General features: G+C 44.1%; 1 protein-coding gene and 1 pseudogene across 1 annotated transcript in view; one reads left to right on the top strand and one right to left on the bottom strand.

Annotated features, from left to right (window-relative positions):
* Nucleotides 1-14,772: 14,772 nt before the first annotated feature.
* Znf217 (zinc finger protein 217) overlaps nucleotides 14,773-19,760 on the bottom strand; it is a 57,983-nt gene continuing 52,995 nt past the window's right edge. The window contains exon 6 of the mRNA XM_074074998.1: nucleotides 14,773-14,886. The gene's annotated coding sequence lies outside the window, so the exon portion shown is untranslated. The remainder of the gene's footprint in view (nucleotides 14,887-19,760) is intronic.
* LOC109686716 (eukaryotic translation initiation factor 4B-like) lies at nucleotides 17,213-19,300 on the top strand (annotated as a pseudogene).

Raw genomic sequence — 19,760 nt, forward strand, 5'->3', positions numbered from 1 at the left:
GCTGCCTTACCACAGGCCCAAGACAATGGAGCCAGTCAACCATGGACTGAAACCTCCACAATTGTGAGCTAAAATAAACCTTTTCTAAATTGAATATCTCAGAAATTTTATTATAGTGACAGAAAGGTGACTAACACCACAGGGAAGCAGGAAAGGTAAGAAGAGCGACCACCATGAGCAGTGAGGTTAAATCCCAGTGAGTAACTCTGGGACAGGTGAGGGAGCTGGAGCATGTGTACAGCACCTCTGCTCTGTTGTTAGTTGAAGGCTGCTGCAGGGTGGGATGGGGTGCCTTCGTTCTCCAGCACTCCCTGTCTGCTCAGAGAGGTAGGCTTTGGCAGCCAGCCGACAGAGTGACAGGTGCTCGGAGCCAGAAGTAGAACTGAGCTGCGTGTGGGGAAATGGTCAGGGCTCCCACAGCACCCCGTCTCCCTAAGAGAGAAACCCCAACTCCTTCTCAGGCTGTACTGAGACCTGCCTCATCTGTCCCCAGCCTATTTCCGACCTTATTTCCCCCTTGTGCACCAAGCCCCAGCCACGCAGCACTCTGAGAGTTCCTAAATGATGTCCTCAGGTGGGCACATCAGCCATCTGGCTGGACTTCTTCTTATCTCCATGTATGGGCTTTAAGGTCACCTCCTCTGGAAGACACTCCTAAGGCCTCAACCCAGAGCACCCTTTGACACACTGAGCCCTAATCACAAGCTTTGTTGTGGTGCTGCTCTGATCATCTGGACATGGTCAGTTCTCTCACTGGCCACCAAGCAAGGGCAGAAAGCAATGTATGTCTCGTTTGCATATTGCCATCAGAGGCGTCCTCCCTGTCACATGGTGGGTGTCCAGCAAACATTTGCTGAATCAATGAATGCTGCTGCCCCAGAGACCCGAGAACTCACCAGTGTCTGTGTCCAAAGTGCTCTGAACTGAACTTGCTCACCCTGTCCCCAGTACAGGAAGCAATTCTCACCCAAAGGTTTCACAGGCTCAGGGGCCACGGTGGACTGGATCTAGGAGCACCTCAGGTACCATCTTAGCTTTCTGTTTAACAGGAACTGCTGTTACCCAGCTTTCTGTGAGCTGCACCTGGACAACAGGACATGGTCTCCAGGAGGAACAAGGACAGGAGATGTCAGGAGAGTGAGATGTGCTCCAGCAGCAGGTCCAGCTGAGAGCCAAGGAAGGCGTGGTCTGTTCTAAAACCAGCAGACTCAAAGGGACCCTCAGAAGTCCAGACATGGACGCCAGGGAGCCAGGGGAAGCCAATCACCCCAAGTAAGGAGGGCGGGGCAGGGCACACAGGGATCTCCAGCCAGTCCACATGTATTCAATCTACAGCTTTCATACTGCAAATGTGCTCCTATAAGCAACAAAATGAGTGCTTGAAATTATACTACACGAGTGTTGAGTTCTTTTTACTAAATCCATGTAAATGCCTTCCCGAAATTTAGGGGCTGGTGGAGTGGCACAAGAGGTAGAGCACCAGCCTAGCAAGCATGAAGCCCTGAGTTCAAACCCCATACTGCCAATAATAATAATAGTAATAATAATTTTATATAGATAAAAAAGCAAAAAAGTTATGATGAGGGAAATCCCCATTAGTATGAAAATACACTATAAAGTTATCATGATTTTAAAACGTTGGTCTGGCAGGGTGTGATAAAAAAAACTCAGTGTAAAACAAAATAATGACTCAGCTTAAATAAGACTTTAGCATATTATAAAAATAGAATTTTAAATTTGTGGTGAACCAGGTTCTGGTGGCTCATGCCTATAATCCTAGCTGCTGAGGAAGCAGAGATCAGGAAGATCATGGTTCGAAGCCAGCCCAAGCAAATAGTTCCAAGAGACCCTATCTTGAAAAAAACCCATCACAAAAAAGGGCTGGTAGAGTGGCTCAAAGACATAGGCCCTGAGTTCAAACCCTAGTACTACAAAAAAAAAAAAAGTGGCAAGAAGGTACATTAAAATCCAATAAAACAGTACTTAGACAATTCCAAACTTATCAGAAAACAAAGTTAAATATCTATTTATATATCTATATTTCAGATCAGCTAATGAATTAAATATAAAAACAAAATTATAAAATAACTAGAGAAAAATAGAAGCTGATAGCTGACATGAAGCAGGAAATTATTCCCAGCCTTCAGAGTTTCAAATTCCCAGCCTTAAATTATTTCTTCCTTACCTGCAAAGGAAATTATTTGTATTCATATATAATTAATGGTGTCTGATACAGTTAATGATATAAAAAATGTTATGTATCTCTAAGAAAAATGAAAAATATCCAAATAGAAAAATTCTGGCGAAACTCATGAACAGCACAGAAACATATCCAAGGGGTTAGTAAACATTTAAGACAAAGCAGAGTGACAGTGATAACCAAAGGTGTACAGTAAAACAAGAAGTCGTTTCCACTTATCAAATTGATAAAAGTAAAACAAAACGTTGTCTTTGTGACCAGGGCTCAGGGAAGAGGCATTGCACACACTTTGCTGCTGGAGAGGAACTTTCCAGAAAATGATGAAACTGTATTCTCTAACATGGGCGTGCCCTTTAATTAGTTACTCTTTGGAGAGTTTTCCTTTGAAAGTAATTGAAGTTACAGGATAAGAGTGTTCAATCATAACACTGTGAAAATTGAAAAGAACTCCTATGTACTGAAATATGAGATGTGTGTGGCAGGGTGGGATACAGTCACAAAAATCCATGTGCTCATAAAATAGTCACCTTCAACCCTTTGGGCCTACATGTCCCTGTTTGTACAAAGGAAATGCTCACTTCTTTCTTTCAGTGTTGTGTTGCTTAAACAGAACAATCTATGAACAAGGAAGAAGAGAAGACAGAAAAGGAATAGTCAGTCCTCCATATCCATGGGTTCTACATCAGTGAATTCAACCAAGCGCACTGAAAATATTCCAACAACAAAAGATGACATTAGTACTGAGCACATACAGACCTGGATCACCATTCTCTGCACAGCACTTACATTGTATTAGGAGTCATCATCTCCCACGATCACAGCTGGACGCCTTGCACCTGCCTGCCACTCCTTTTAGTCTGGGGAAGCCTTCACCCAGGCAAGTTCCTAGCTTGACAGAGGGAGCTGGGGGGTGGCTTGAAGAACAGGGATTTCTTCATTTTGCACAAGGAACAAGAGCCTAGCATCTTGCAGGGGTTGCAGCGAGTGTCCTGGGACTTCTGAGGGGCCATAGCAAGGCCTGGAGGGTGGCAAGGTGACTGACAGAGGCTGTGCATGAAAGCGCCTGTGACGGATCTTTGCAGTAAGAACTGAAGTTTTGTTCCTCCTCCCACCCAACCATCCAGGCTGCTTCCCAGGCTCCAGTCCCAGGGGAGATGGGGGAGAATCTGGCAAAGCACACCATGTTCTAAGATGAAAGGGCCAGTTTTACCCGCCCCTCACCCTTGATTGATTACTTTTAATGACTCCCCAAGGCCTTGGGATATGATCCAAGGCCTCTGCAGGCCTGAGTCCCTGTCTGGTCTGGTGGCTGCCATTGCAGCACATTCTATACTCCAGCCAAACTGGAGTCCTTTGATCCCAGCACTGTCCTGCCCCAGTGCCTTTGCACACACTGGGACCCTGCATCGTCCTGCTGTCATTCAACCTTCAGCTTCCCCTCAGGGACGGCTGTGACCCTCAGTCTATGAAAAGTCTCCTGTCCCCAGGTTGGACCCTGGACTTTCCTTTGATGAAGGCCACCACACTTTCGGTTGGTTACCTGTGCTATCTGCTGCTCTGCACATGTGCCAGGTGCAGGCCCCAGAGGTACCCATGCACACCCCCTGCATCCATTGCCAGCAACGTGCCTGCCCTGGCTGTGGACTGACAGGAGCACCGTGCAGACTCCTGCTGATGACAAAGGCCATCTTCCCCACCACCATTGCCTCTGTGTGTTCTTGGACATCTCCCCACTGCATTGGTGAGAAAATGTGTGTCATGTGTCAGATTCATGGCAGATCACGTGGCTGCCTGAAGAGATGAAGCCTGCCTTCTGGTCTGGAACTGGTCTGGACACAACAGCACCAGGCAGCTCAGCCCAATACCACTCCTTGCCGCCATCTTCTCTGCTCTCCACTCTGCACCCCACGTGCAGGTCATAGATTGGGGGAGGGGAGAAAAGAGAGCAGAATAAGTGCCATATGTCAAATTGATCATCTATGATAATTATCATTAACATAGTTTATATAACACAAGGAAAACATTATTGAGCACTTAATCTGTGTCAGGTTCTTGAAGGAAATTCTCTTGATTTTTTTTTTCTTTTTGCGTTACTGAAATTTGAACTTGGAGCTTACCCCTTGAGCCACTCCACCAGCCCTTTTTTGTGATGGGTATTTTTCAGATAGGGTCTCTCGCACTATTTGCCTGAGGTGACTTTGAACCACGATCCTCCTGATCTCTGCCTCCTGAGTAGCTAGGGTTACAGGTGTGAGCCCCTGACGCTCAGCTTTGACTTTTTATAATTGTCCTTAACTGTGTAATATCTGCAGCTTCCTAAGCAGGCAAAACCCGGTTCTTGGGAGCCAACACACTAAAGAACCACAGCATATAAACAGACACACCTTATATGGATACTGTTAAAATTTCACAGGGAGAGAAATAACTGGGGAAAACAGTGTGAAAAAAAACTCCTTGAAGGGACAACTAAAAAAACGGGTTGAGTAACAGTGCCCTAAAACAGAGGTGTTCTCATGACCTCTGTGGAACAGGCTCAGCCAGGTGCCCAAGCTTGCTAGTAATTTGCAGAGCAAGAATTCAATCCTAAATCTGTCTGATGCCAAAAGTTGTACCCTAAATGACTTCCAAGCCATCTGGGGACATTAGCAGCCAGAGATCCAGCAGATCTCATCCCTTAACTTGGTCCTAAACCAGCAGCAGTGGCCCAGGGAGCTTCTAGAAATGCAGATTCTCATGCCCAGCCCAAGCCTCCCCAGTAAGCATCTGTCACAGGCCCAGGTGACATTCTGCATGGTGTCTGCCCAAGGGATCTGGGAGTCCCATGACCACAAATGAGCCACCCTCCTCCACCACGAACAGCGGAGACAAAGACACTTGTGATTGTTCCCACATGTTAAGTCCCCAGCCCCAATCAGAAGCTCCCTTGTCAGACTAATTACACTTATGGGTGTTCTGTGACTTGCTGTATTCCCAGAAAAAGAAAGAAAAATGAAGTTCTCTTTCAGGTTTTCAGGGTAGATAACGTCAAATATTTACAGAGCAAACATCATTCTAGAGGCGCGCCAATTCTCTTCCTGCTGATTAGGGGGCTGTCAATCAAGCCGTGATGGGAGGCCTGTCAGTCCTCCCAGAGAAAGAAACCTCTGTCACTGCAGCTGAACCATGTGAGCTCACACTAGGGGCTCAGGCAGCTGGCTCTGAAGGCAGGACCTCCGGAGAAGGAGCTCCCAGGTGAAGAAGACCCACCTTGGTGCAAGGGGACAGGCTTGGGGCTGTCTGTCCACTGAAAAGCTAAAGGGCAGTGGGGGAGGGGGCCTTGTGGGAGGAGATGGTGCTCATTCTAAACCAGGGGTTCTCAAACTCAAGCAGCCTCAGCATTGCCATCAGGTCTTCATTCAACTGGCCCTGCCCTGGGATGCAAGAGGTGTGGAAAGAGGCCTGAGAATATATGCCTCCAAGGCTCCCAGGTACTGCTTAGGACCACATTTTGAGAACCAGCTCTGACCTTTGCCATTGCAAGTGTAAGCCCCAACCAGAGCTTCAGATCACCCCGGAGTCTGGGAGAAATGCAAACTCCTGGAACTGAGCAGATTCTGCATTGCAACAAGATCCCCGGTGGTAACTCTGCACATTAACTCACAGAAGCATTATTCTGCACTAATTACTCACCAGAATCACCTTGAGTGACTGTCACATGCAGGTTGCTGGGCACCATGTTGGCTAAACCATCCCAATATGGCCCCAGGTTTGGTGGTGCCTACCTGTAATCTCAGGACTCCAGTTACTGAAGCAGAAAGATCACAAGTTCAAGGCCAGCCTGGGCTACAGAGCAAGGCCTGTCTCCAAAAAGAGAGAAAGAACAGCCAGACAAGGTAGCTCAAGCCTGAAATTCAAGCTACTTGAGAGGCGGGGATCTGGAAGACCATGGGTCAAGGCCAGCCCTGGCAAAAAGTTCACAAGATCCCATCTTAACCAATGGCTGGGCTCAGTGTCATGTGTCTGTCATCCGAGCTCCATGGGGAACACAAATAGGAGGATCTCAGTCCAGGCAGGCTCAGGCATAAAACAAGACCCTATCTCAAAAGCAACCAATGCAAAAGAGGACTGATGGACTGACTCAAAAGGTTCAAGTGATAGAGGGCCTGCCTAGCAAGTGCAAGGCCCTGAGTTCAAACCCTGGTACCATTAAAAAAAAGAAGAAGGAGAAGAAAGACGAGGAGGAGAAGGAGGAGGACGAGGAGGTGGAGAAGGAGAAGAAAGATGAGGAGGAGGAGGAGGAGAAGGAGAAGGAAGAAAGACCCCATCTAAAGGTTCTAAAGTCGTCAGCACTGATCTAAACCACAGGGGTAATGGTCACACCTGTGAGCCCAAATGGTACCAGGCATTTTATGGATGTCCTCATTCACAAGTTTGTTGCTTTTCTACCCACCACCAGGGGTCTTGCTCACCCCTGGGTGGAGACCCTTGAGAACAACAGCTGAATGTTCTGAGACGGCCAGTTGCTCCACTCAGATTCTCTGTTAATTGTCACAATGACCCTGCAAAGGCAAGGTTACTTCTTCAGTTTCCAGACAGTTTGAAGCCCAAAAGGCAGAAGAAAGCTGCCTGCAGTCTCGGAACACCCAGGTGACTGCATCAGTGCTTCCAGCTTGGCTTTCCACATGCAGTTTCAACAAGAGCGATCTCCCGAGGCCAAAGTTCAAATGCATGTGCTTGGACCTGTCTGGGCTTTAGAGGGTTCCATTCAGCCCCTATTAAATATTAGGTCCTATGACAACTTTAAGTGGCACATGAGGCCTTACCTCTGCTCTTGGGGAATTTTATCAAGATAAAAAGGTATCATTTCAATATAATCACTATTGTCATGTGTTCAGTGTTCAGACCAAGGTATGTGGTGTTCTGAGCACAGAGGAAGGGCAATTGCACAGCTTTAAGTGGATCCCTCATTACTCCAACTCGTTCTCTCCCTTCCATCCTAACAAAGGATCAGATAACTGCAACCCCTATTTGGAACCCTCTGGGTTCCTATTCTCAAGCAGCCTGAAGTCCCAAGACCTTACCATGGGTATCTGAGCCAGTCACCACGCCCACCTCTTATCCTGTTACCATGCAGGGCTCCCTACATGCTCAGGGCCTTTGCACTGCCTGTTCCCTCTGCCTAGAACACTCTTTCCCTAGGTGCCAGTGTGGTTCATTCCACCCTTCACTGAGGCCTCAGGATAAATGCCACCTTGTCAAGGATGACCTCCTCTGTCACCTTAGTCCACTTTAAGTTTTCCACGCACACATCACCAGCTGACATGGTGTGAGTTACTCATTTAGAGCAGTGGTTTCTGCCCCAATGGGACATGGACAGTGACCAGATACATACTGACCATCAGCCCTGGAGGGCATTGCTACTGGTGTCCAATGAATGGGTAGAGGCCAAGGATGCCTGCACATTGCAGGACGGCCCCCATCTGGAAGTGTCCAGCCCCAGTCGTCAGCAGGGCTGAGGCTGAGAATTGTGTCTCACAGGTGATTATCTCCACGCTGTCAGGGACAGGCCTGCCACTTAGTATTTGTTGGATGAATGAATTAATGAATGAATGAGCAAGCAAATGAATGAGTGAATGAATGGACAGAAGCCTAGTCCAAGAGCTCAGAAAAGACATTACTCATCCCTGACCTCTTCGCTCCAAATCCTCCCACCTTTCAGGTCTCAGCTTACATGAATCTTCTATTCACACACACACACACACGTGTTCACACTAGATGAGGTCCTGAACACACCTGTGCCTCACCTTCTCCTTGCAGCACTGATATGAAGAGGATCGTTACTTATTCTCATCCTAATCTGGACTGCCTCCTTGCCTCAACTGTAAATTCCAGAGAAGAGAAACTTGTCCACCTGACCTCCAGTTAATCCCCCAGAGTGCACGGCACAGTGACTGCTCTCTACAGTTGTGAGAAATGAAGATCATTTGGGGAAAAGAGTTTTCAAATATGGCAATAAATACTTCTGTCAAACAAATGAACTTGTGGAAAGATTATTTATTGAAATATTAATTTGTCTTGTTCACCTTGCATTATAAAAACAGCAGGCAATCTTTCCATCCCTTGCGTCCTGAAAACAGCCTGAGCCACAGTGTCTTTCCCAAGGGAGAATAAACAGACCTTGGCTTCCAAAGAGAAGATGCCAGAAGAAAGATCTGATTGTCCAGAGAAAGAGGACATTCAAGGGCCAGAAGATGAGAGCAGGGAAATGGTGGCCCAGCTCTAGGGACCAAGAGTCTACAGCCATCCCCCAGCAGTCCACAGCACCTGACAGCAAGTGAAGGTCCAGTCTGGAACTTCCCAGTAGCTGGATAAAACGTGCCAGGGTTTGGTGACTTTAGCAAATGGACCCTGTGTTCAGCTTGGAACTGTAGCCACATGTTTGAATAAAGAATCTTAGCCAGTAACTCTGTTTTGTTCGAAATACAGTCACGACCAGAAGCCCATTTCTACAGTTTCTCAGGAGCTTCATTTAACCCTAGAGAGAGGAAGGGATTTTCCATAACTCTGTCTGAGTAGAAACAGTCCCACTTCTAACTTGGATCTATCCAACAGAAATGGATAGATGCAAGAGCCAGGTACAGTGGCTCCTGCCTATAATTCCAGCTACTCAGGAGGCAGAAATCAAGAGGATAGCATTCAAGGCCAACCCTGGGCAAAAAGACCCCATCTCAACTAATAAAAGTTGGGCACAGTGGCAAGCACCTGTCATCCCAACTACATGGAAGGCACAACAGGGTTCTGGGTATAAATGTGAGACCCTACTGGAATAATAACTAAAGTGAAAAGGGCTGGGGATGAGGCTCAAGTGGTAGAGCACTTACCTAGCAAGCAGGAAGCCCTGAGTTCAATCCCCAGTACCGCCAAAAAAGAAAAAAAAAAAAAAAAGAAGCAAGCCACATGTGGGTAAGATTCAGTTTTCTAGCAGCCACATTTAAAGAAATAAAAACAGACGAAATTAAATTGAAGAACATATTTTATTAACCAAATATGTCCAAACATTGTTTTAACATCAAATCAATATAAAAAATGTTAATAACTAGTTTGCCATTTTTTATTCTGTCTTCAGATTCCAGTCCAGGTGTGCTCCAAGCGGCCATGTTTCAAGAGCTCAGAGGGCAAATGTGACTGGTGACTACTGTGTCAACTCTATTGGCTGAACTGCAAGGGTTTAAATGTCTACCTCCTCAAAAACTCATGCTCTAATCAATCACCGAAACAGTATTAAGAGGTGGGACATTTAAGAGGTGATTAGACTTCTTGAATGTTTGAAAGCTTTTAGCACAAGAGTGGTTTCATTGTCTAGGCAGCAAACTCACCTGCCCTCTTCTGCTCTCCCACTCTCTCTTTTCCCTCTGCCTTCTGCCATGAGAACACACAGCAAGAAGGTTCTTGCCACACGCCCTTGACTTTTGATTTTCCAGAACCATAAGACAATAAATTTCTGCTCTTCATAAATTACCCAGTCTCAGGTATCCTGTTACAGTTGCACAAAATGGACGATTTGCTATATACTTTGGGAGTTTTATTTTTTAGTACCCTAATTTTCATCTTTTCTAATCTAGTGCCCACATTTCTTTTGAGGAGTTACCCCTCTCTATTCAGTTATCTATTGCTGTTTGTTAAGGTTGAATTATGTCCCTCCCTATAGGACATGTTGAAGTCCACCCTCCAATACTTGGGAATGTGATTTTATTTGGAAATAGGCTCTTTACTAATGTAATCAAGTTAAAATGAGTTCATTGGGGTGGCCCTACTCTGATATGACTTATAAAAAGGGAGGAATTTGGACACAGACACCAATAGGCACAGAGAGGAGAAGATGGCCACATTCAAGTCAGGGAGTGCCTGAGACAGACGCCCAGAAGCTGGAGAGGCAGGTGTCCTCTCCCCTTGAAACTGCCAACACCTTGATGGTAGACTTCTGGCCTCAGTGAGATAATAAATTCTGCTGTTCTAAACCCTCCAGCATGTGGCACTTGGCTAGAGCAGCCTCAGAAAGCTCACACAGAGCATAACAAATATTCCAAAATTTGGCAACTTAGAGCAACAGTTTTTCCATGAATTTCGTGTGACAGGAATCCCCAGCTTAGCTGAGTGCTCCTGGCTGACTCTGCAACCAGCTGTAGTCATCTAAGTCCAACTGGGGCAGGATCCACTTCCAGGCAAAATCAGTGATTGTGAGCTGGACTCAGTTCTTCATTAGCTGCTGGCCTAAGGCCTGCCCTTCCTCAATGCTGGTGGCTAGAAGCTTCAGTCAGGTCATTGTCATTTCAGACTCTTTTAGGGTGACTCACAGGTGGCAAATGCTTGATTATAGCAAGCAAGCAAGAGAACAGAGAGGGCAACTAGACAGAAGTCACAGGAGGTTTTTGTGAGCTAATCATGAAAGTGATACCCCTCACTTCTGCCTCATTCTGGTCATTAGTAACAAGCCAATGGCTATAGCTGACCTCCAAGGAGACCACACAAGGGTTCAAGGCAGGCCAGGAGCTGGGGTTCAGTTAGCGATCCCAGAGGCTGTCTGTCATACCCCCCAGACCATGCCCAGAAATGGCCAGGCCAATCACATACCTCCTCATCCATGAGAGACTTCATTCACCTTGGCTGCCTGGAACCCAGAGCTTCCCTACTTCTTGCCTTCCCCAAACCATCAGCCACCCCATACCATTCCAAAATTGAGAGCATCAGTTTTGTTTCTTGTACCTGTCAAAGAATAACTGGAAACTTGGTCAAATTTTCCTAACTTAGAAAAATTAACAAGTCACAAGTCTTGAATCCTACTATTGGAAAGCAAATACCCATCTGCTCCAAGTGGATGGATAGATGGATGGAGGAATGGATGAATGGGTGGGTGAGTGGATGGGTAAGTGGATAGATAGGTGGGTGGACAGATGGATTGATAGATGGGAAATCCCACCAGTCCTGATCCCTCTCTCTCCCAGGGTCTTTTAATAGCAAGGTCATGATAACATCAAGATTCCTATTTCCATGATGCTTCCTATATAATGTCTCAAAGCAGAGTTATGGTGAATGTGTAATGTGTGAGTGGGAGGGGTGGGGGTCCCAGCTTGCTTTCTTGAATATTCTAAAATTAGCCAGGCCTGCTAGGGGACTTTAGTAAATATTTGACTATAATGTATCTTCAGAGAGCTATTTTATGAGTTAGCCACACCCGCCAAACCCTCTTGCTTCACTGGAAGGCTCGTCTAGCTGTCAGGCAGAGAGATGGTTTTATTGAAAAGACTCGTGATGTAGTGAACAAAAGCTTAGGAAATAAACTCTAATCCCCAAAGGAACACTTGATACAACTCTACTCACACTAAAATATTCAATTTATGGCCTATATCGAATCCTATGTCATAATTTACCGCCCTAACTACAAAGGAGTTTTTTTTAATGCAAACCAATTTCAATATATTTTGCTATTTTCCTTGCTTCTGTTAAAGCAGAAATAACAAATTTTGCTGAAAGATTAGTAGACAAATGCAGTAGAGATTCACAAGGTGCCTCTCATCCTCACCTAGCTCCCTGTAGAGTCAAACTGGGTACCCACAATTGTGTGGGATGCCCTAAGCATTCTGAATTTTCACTGGCTTCCCAGGTGGTTCTGATGCACACTATGGCACCACAGCTCTTTAAAAAAGAAAAAATGGATTTATTCAACAACTATTGAGACTCAAAGGCATACAAACTAGGCAACAACCTTCCTCTGTTTAAGGAGCTGACATTCTAGAGATGAGAAAGAAAATAAATAAGAGAAATATAGATTGTGAATAATGCTCAAAGTCAGACAAGGTCTTGCCAGGGAGGTGATATAGACAAAGATCTAAAGGAAGTGAAGAGAGGGAGCCATTCGTAGATCTGGAGGAATAGCAACAAAAATGAGTTTGGCATAATTTGGATGGATGGATGGATGGATGGATAGATAGATAGGTAGATAGGTAGATAGATATAGATGTATGTATAGATAGATATAGATGATAGATCTGGATTTTTTTTTTTTTGGTGGTGGTGGTGGTACTGAGCTTTGAACTCAAGATCTTGAGCCACATCCTCAGGCCTTTTTGCTTTGATTATTTTTGAGATAGGGTCTTGCATGTTTCCCCCAGCCTGCCTGGACCACAATCTTCCTGATCTCTATCTCCAGAGTAGGTAGGATTATAGACATGAATCACCACACACAGCTCATTTATATTTTTAAAAGATCCTCTGGCTACTGCATTTGAAATTGAGTCTACGGAGTATTTGATGGTGAAGGGAGGTCAAGAGTTCTGTGGCAAACAACCCAGTCAGAGATGCTAGAATAGACCAGCAGGTAACTGAAGGAGTGGGAAGATGTGATTGGATTTCAGACAACCTTTGAAATTAGAACATGAGCATTTGTTTCATGAAACAGATAGGTTCTGTGTATGACTTCAAGGTCTTAAGTTCAAAAAAAAAAGAATGCCATTGTATCTTATGAATAGGGAAGATTATGTTTGCAGAATGAAAATTAGGAGTTCAGTTTTGACATGTCACACGGAGATGCTGTGTTAATTAATGCTGCATAGCAAATTTTCCCAAAACCCATCAGCTTAAAACAACAAATATTTATTATATCCCAGTTTTCATGAGTCAGGGCAAAATAAAGATCAGTTTCACTGGGTGGTGCTAGCTGAGGATTTCTGACAAGGTGCCATCTGGAGCTGCACCTACCAAGGGCTGCACTGGGTCTGGAGGACCCACTTCCAAAAGGGCCATTGGCAAAAGGCCTTTGCTTCTGGCTAGGAGTTGGCATAAGACCTCAGTTCCTACCACAAGCGTCACAACATAAGACTCGTTGGTATCCTCACTCCATGACAGTTGGCTTCCCAGAGTAATACATCCAAGGGACAAGGCAGAAGTCACAATGCTTTTAGTGACCTAGTCTCAGAAATCATGCACTATCATTTCCAAAATACTCTGTTAGCTAGATAAAAACCACTAATTCAACCCAAAGTCAAAAAGAAGGAAATTAAGATCCACTCCTTGAAGGAAGGTGTAGCAAAGAATTTGTGAACTTTTTTTTAAAAACCATCACAGGTTGCCTATCAGTCATTCAAGTAGAGATACTGAATGTGTAAATCTGGAGCTCAGATGATTAAAGATGGCTGAATAACAGTGTCCACCAATCACTAGCATCTCCATGGAACAAAACTGTCAGAGCTGTACAGAAGATACTCTTCAAGGTGGGTGATGGATAAAAGGCACTGAAGTTTCAGTAGTGAACAGAGAGAACCATATTTTTTAACAGAAAATTTTGGAAAGCAGAGGGAGAGAAAAACCATTCCAGTGGACAGTGTGCCCAGCACCAAGCATGGAGTACATGCTGCAGCAGAAGGTGGGACTGAGGCAAAAGAAAGAGTGATCACCTCAGAAAACACGCAGTGTAGTTTTAGTAAACAGATAGAATTTCATTAAAAAAATTTTTTTAATCTAAAATTTAGAGAAAAAAAGAGAGAGAGGCCTTCAGTGTGTGGACCAGGCAGAAACAGTGTAGCAGATGGAGAGGGCAGAAACAAAAGAAAAAAGAACAAAAGACTCAGAAAGTACAAGTAACACAGGTTTCAAAGCTGAGCAGATTGCCATGTAAATAGGCAGGAGTCCTGTGATCCACATAGCACATAGGCATTGGGAAAGTTCCCTCTTATTCCTGGCATTTGGTCATGGTACTGTAATGGCCATTTTGAAATGATCCTCTGAGTCTTCAGCTTTAGGAGTTCTCTGCATTATCCTGTCCCTGGGAACCCACAGCAAGGGTCAGGCCCTGATCCACCAAGGGATGGCATGGAGAGTTGGTCTAGCCACAGGGGAAAGAATTTGAATGGGACATGGAGAGCTCCTTGCAGTGGGAAGCTGGTCAGAGCATAGGGGGCACTGGAAGTCACTTCCCAACTGGGCCATCAAGTAGAGAGGCTAGCTACCAGGAGGGGGATGGAGCACCAGCAAGTTATTACACGTGGGAGCTAAATTGTGGAAACTCAGGAAACTAAAGGTGGAGCATGGTAGTATTCCACCACAGCTCTGGTCACTGTATCCCCAAAGGGCTTCTCTACCTGGCAACCAAACATTTGAAGTTACCAGAGGTGAGGACCTGCCACAGAAAGTTTGCATTCTGCCCCATCCAGTCCTGGAACCAGGGTGACCACTGAGAGTAATTGCCACCATCAACTGAAAAAAATACTTGACATTAAAACCTTCAGCTAGTGACTTGGACCTGGTGCACAAATCCCAACTCAGAAACAGAAAAAATATGAGCAAACATGGCAGCATGCCTCCCCCAAAAGTTAACAATATTATAGTTAAAATATCAAGTGTATGAGACATAGAAAGAATATTGGAAGCTACAAGAGAAAAGTGTCAAGTCACATATATGGAAAACCCATAACAGCAGATTTCTCAACAGAAATTCTAAAAGCTGGGTGTGGTGACACATACTTGTAATTCCAACTATGTAAGAGGAAGATATAAAGGATTGAAGCTTAATGCCAGCCCAGGCAAAAGTGTTAAGACTCTATCTCAAAAACAATTTAGGCATGGTGTTCACACCTGTAATTCCAGCTGTGCGGGAAGCAGAAGTAGGAGGATCCAGTCCAAGGCCAGGCAAGAGCAAAAACATGAGACTCGATCTGAAAAACAAACAAAACAAAAAGAGCTAAGGGTCATGGCTCAAGTTGTAGAGCAAAAGCTCAAGGACCTGAATTCAAATCCCAGTACTTCCCAAAGAGAAGACAACAGAAGGAAAGAGACTGTAAAATCCAGGAGGACATGGAAAGATAGTCTTCAAGCCTTGAAAGAAAATAACTGCCAACCTAAATTATTGTATCCAGAAAAGATACTGTTCATAATTAAAGAAAAAATAAAGACCTTCCATGATAAACATGACCACATAGCCAGAACTGCAGAGGACACTCAAAATAATGTCACACACAGAAGAGGAAGATAAATACAACCATGAAAACACAGGAAAGAATAAATCACAGGAAAGAGTAGATAAGCAAATGAGGATTAGGAAAGAGTAAAACATTTCAAAATGAGCAAAATAACAGCAACAAGTACATACATTTCTGTAATAAATCTTGAGTGTTGTCAGCCACTGGTGACTCAGGCCTGCAATCCTAGCTACTTGGGAGGCTGAGATCAGGGGGATCACAGTTTGATGCCAGCCCAGGCAAATAGTTCACAAGACCACATCTCAAAATAACCAAAACAAAATGGACTGGAGGTGTGACTCAAGCAGTAGAGCACCTTCTTTGCAAGCACAAGGTCCTGAATTCAAACCCCAGTTCCACCATAATAAATAAATAAATAAATAAATAAATAATCTGAGGTTAATGGTGTTTGTTCTCTGATTAAAAGATGCGGTCTGGGGCTGGAGATATAGCTCAGTGGTAGAATGCTTGCCTAGCACATGCAAAGACTCAAGTTTGATCCCCAGTGCTAGTGGAAAAAAAAAAATGCAACTGGTGGATTGGATTTAAAAAAAAAAAAAAAAAAAAATGACCCAACTGTTGCTGCCTGTAAGAAACTCACCTCACTGTTCAAGGCAAGCACAGGCTGAAAATGAAAGGATGAAAACAGATATTTCAGGCAAATGGAACCTGAAGGCAAGGGAGCAGCCATATTCATACCTGACAAAGCAGACTTCAAGCCAAACTAATCAGAAGAGACAAAGAATGTCATTTCATATTGATAAAGGGAACAACCTATCAAGAAGGTATAACAATTGTAAACATATATGCACCAAACACTGGCACACCCAATTTCATACAACAAACTGTACTGGACATAAAGACAGATTGGCCCACACACTGTATAATAGTGAGTGACTTCAAAGCCCCAATCTCACCAAAATACAGATCACTCAGACAAAAAAAATCAACAAAGAAGCATCAAAGTTAAATGATACTAAAGATCAATGGACTTAACATCTACAGAATATTCCACCCAACAGCTGAAGAATACACATTCTTCTCAGCATCACAAAAACTTTCTCTAAAATATATCATATTTAAGAACATAAAGCAAGTCTTAACAAATAAAAAAATTGAAATTACTTATTATATTTTATCACAACGAAATGAAACTAGAAATAATAGTGAGAGACCTAGAGAAAATACATAAACATGTGGAGATTAAGCAATACATTTTTGAATCAATGAATCACCAAAGAAATCATGGGGAAAATCTAAAAATGCCTACAATCAAATGAAAATGAAAATACAACATACCAGAACCTATGAGATAAAATGAAAGAGGTTGTAAGAGGTCATCTTTTTTTGGTGGGGGGATGGGGACTGGGGGGTTGGAACTCAGGGCTTGGCACTTCCACAGCAGGTGCTCTACCTCTTGAGCCACACCAGTGCATTTTTCTCTGGTTATTTTGGAGATGGCAGCTCATGAACTATTCACATGGAATGGCCTCAAGTCATGATTCTCCCAATGTCAGCCATCCAAGCTGGGATTATATAAACTGGAATTATAGATGTGAGCCACTTGTACCTGGCTAAGAGGGAATCTTAAAACTGTAAGTGCTTACATTAATAAATTAGAGCAATCTCAAATAAATAACCTAACTATGCACCTCAAAGTCATAGGAAAGACCCAGGCAAACACAAAATTAGTAGAAGGAAAGAAATAGCAAAGATCAGTGCTGACTGGTGGGAGGGAGCAGAGAGGATTTTTAGGGCAATGAAACTATTCTGTATATAATGTTGGGTCTGTATTATTACTTCTTTTTTAATTCACAGAATGCACAACAGCAAGTGAACCCCAATGAAAACTGTAAACTTTGCATAGGAGTGATGTGTCATTGTGGGTTTATCCATTGTAACCTGTATACCCCTCTGGCATGGTAGGTTGATCCTGATGGAGGCTGTGCATGTGTGAAGCAGGGGAATTTGGGAACTGTGGTGTTTTTGCTCAAATTTTCTGGTTCTCTCTCCCTCTCCCAACATGGCAGCCTCAACAAAAAAGAAGAAGAAGAAGGGGAACACTATCTCCCTAACAGACTTTCTGACTGTGGATGAGGGACTGGTGAAGGAAGCACCTATGTCCCCAAACCAGTCAGCAAGGCCAATGAAGCAGACGACCTGGGAGGAGATGTTTCAACAACTTGGCACAGTAATGATGATGATGTCTATAGAGCACTTCCAATTGACGGTTCAATCCTTCCTGCTGCTCCATGGGCTGCTCGGGAACCCAGTATCAACCGGAGCCATCTTCCCAAATTGCCACCCTACAATGCTTTTCTGGGGAACCTGCCCTATGATGTGACAGAAGACTCCATTAAGGAATTCTTTGGAAGATTAAATAGTGCTGTTCATTTACCACGTGAACCCAGAACCCAGGGAGGTTGAGATTTTGGTTATGCCAAATTTGAGGACCTGGATTTCCTGCTCAGTGCCCTGAGTCTCAATGAAGAGTCTCTAGTAACAGGAGAATCTAGTGGATGTTGCTGATCAAGCACAGGAAAAAGACAGGGATGGTCGTTCTTTTAGCAGAGATAGAAATTGGGACTCTGATAAAACAGACAAAGACTGGAGGTCCAGTCCTGCCAAGACAGCTTTGATGACTACCCTCCTAGAAGAGGTGATGATAGCTTTGGGGACAAGTATTGAGATCGTTACAATTCAGACCAATATCGGGATGGGTATCAGAATGAGTATCAGGATGGGTATCATGACAGCCCATGCCAGCATATGGATCGCTACAGAGCAGGGATCACTATGATGACCAAAGCCTCAGAGACCATGACAGAGGCTATGATTTCAGGAGAGGCAGTGGCAGAAGAGCATTTTTTTTTTTCTCAGAGATGGTAAGTTTTATTTTGTCTTGTCTGGATAGAGGCTTGATTTGTTCTTGAATGTTCCAGGGTGGAGAAAGACTAGGAAAATACACACTCTACTTGGTGTATTCTTCTCCCTAGTTTTCATCTTCACCATCCACGAACAGCAGCATGCTTGCTTGCAGAACTGAACTTGGAGGCTGAATTTTCCTCAGGTTTCTTTGGTTCAGATGCAGACTGGAGTCTTGATCCTTTTTGCCATCTTTCCTATCTGACTGGTACCCTAGGAATGATGACTACAGAGGAAGTAGAGACCACTATGAAGACTGACATGACAGACAGGATGCCCAGTCATGGCGCTCCAGAGAGGATTACTCTTGGGACAATCATAGCTGTGATGATAGAGCGTCCCCACCCAAAGACCCAAACCGAATCTAAAGCCTCAGAGTACTCCTAAGGAAGATGACTCCTCTGTTAGCACTTCCCAGTCCAGTCCAGCAGCTTCTATCTTTGGAGGGGCAAAGCCTGTTGACACAGCTGCTAGAGAAAAAGAAATAGAAGAATGGCTACAGAAGGAGAGGGAGAAATTGCAGCATCCGCTGGATGAGCCAAAACTAGAACAACGCCCCTGAGAGAGACATCCAAGCTGCAAAGTGAGGGAACTCAGGAACAGGAACAGTTGAGGACAGGAAGTGAGTCATCACAGACTGGAACTTCAGCCACGTCTGGCAGAAATGCGTGAAGGAGAGAGAGTGAAAAGTCTCTAGGAAATGAAACACTCAGTAAAGAGGAAGACTGTCACTCTCCAACTTCTAACCTCCTAAACCTCATCAGCCTCTAAAGGTAATGTCAGCTCCTCCACCAAAGGAGAATGCATGGGTAAAATGAAGTTATAACTTTCCTGCTCCATCTCAGAGCTCCAACACAGAGCAACAGTCCCCTACAAGTGGTGTGGGGAAGATAGCTCCAGCTCAGATATCTGAGGAAGGACCAGCAAGGAAAGATGACAATAAAGTAGATGCATGAGTGTCTCAAAAGGCCAAACTGGAAACTCCAGCCGTGGTTCAGGAGATGAGGGAACAAAGACCACTGGAAAGAGTCAGATAGGAAAGATGGCAAAAAGGATCAAGACTCCAGATCTGTGCCTGAGCAAAAGAAACCTGAGGAAAATTCAGACTCCGAGTTCAGTTCTGCAAGCAAGCATGCTGCTGTTTGTGGATGGTGAAGATGAAAACGAGGGAGAATACACCAAGTAGGCCTCTATGTCCTGTGCTTTTTCCTAGTCTTTCTCCACCCTGGAACATTCATTCAAGAACAAATCAAGCCTCTATCCAGACAAGACAAAATAAAACTTACCATCTCCAAGAAAAAAAAAAGTTCTATTCTCCTAAAACTGCTCTAAAAAATCAAGTTTAGTTTAAAAAATAACTGTAGAGATTTGAGCTCTAACATTTTATTCTAAATATTTATTAAAGAAGGCATATTCTGAGGCAAAAAATAAAGATCAGAGCTAAAGTTAACAAAATGGAAATTAAAAGAACAACACGAAGGATCAATGGAACAAAGAGTAGTTTCCTTGAGAGGATAAACAATGTTGACACCCTTAGCCAAACTAACCAAAAGAAAGAACATACAAATTAATAATATTAGAAATGAAAAAGATACCACTGAATCCAGAGAATCATTAGGCAATATTTTGAAAAGTTATACTTCAGT

The sequence above is a fragment of the Castor canadensis genome, chromosome 5 (assembly GCF_047511655.1).
Source record: "Castor canadensis chromosome 5, mCasCan1.hap1v2, whole genome shotgun sequence".
NCBI classification, from domain to species: Eukaryota; Metazoa; Chordata; class Mammalia; order Rodentia; family Castoridae; genus Castor; species Castor canadensis.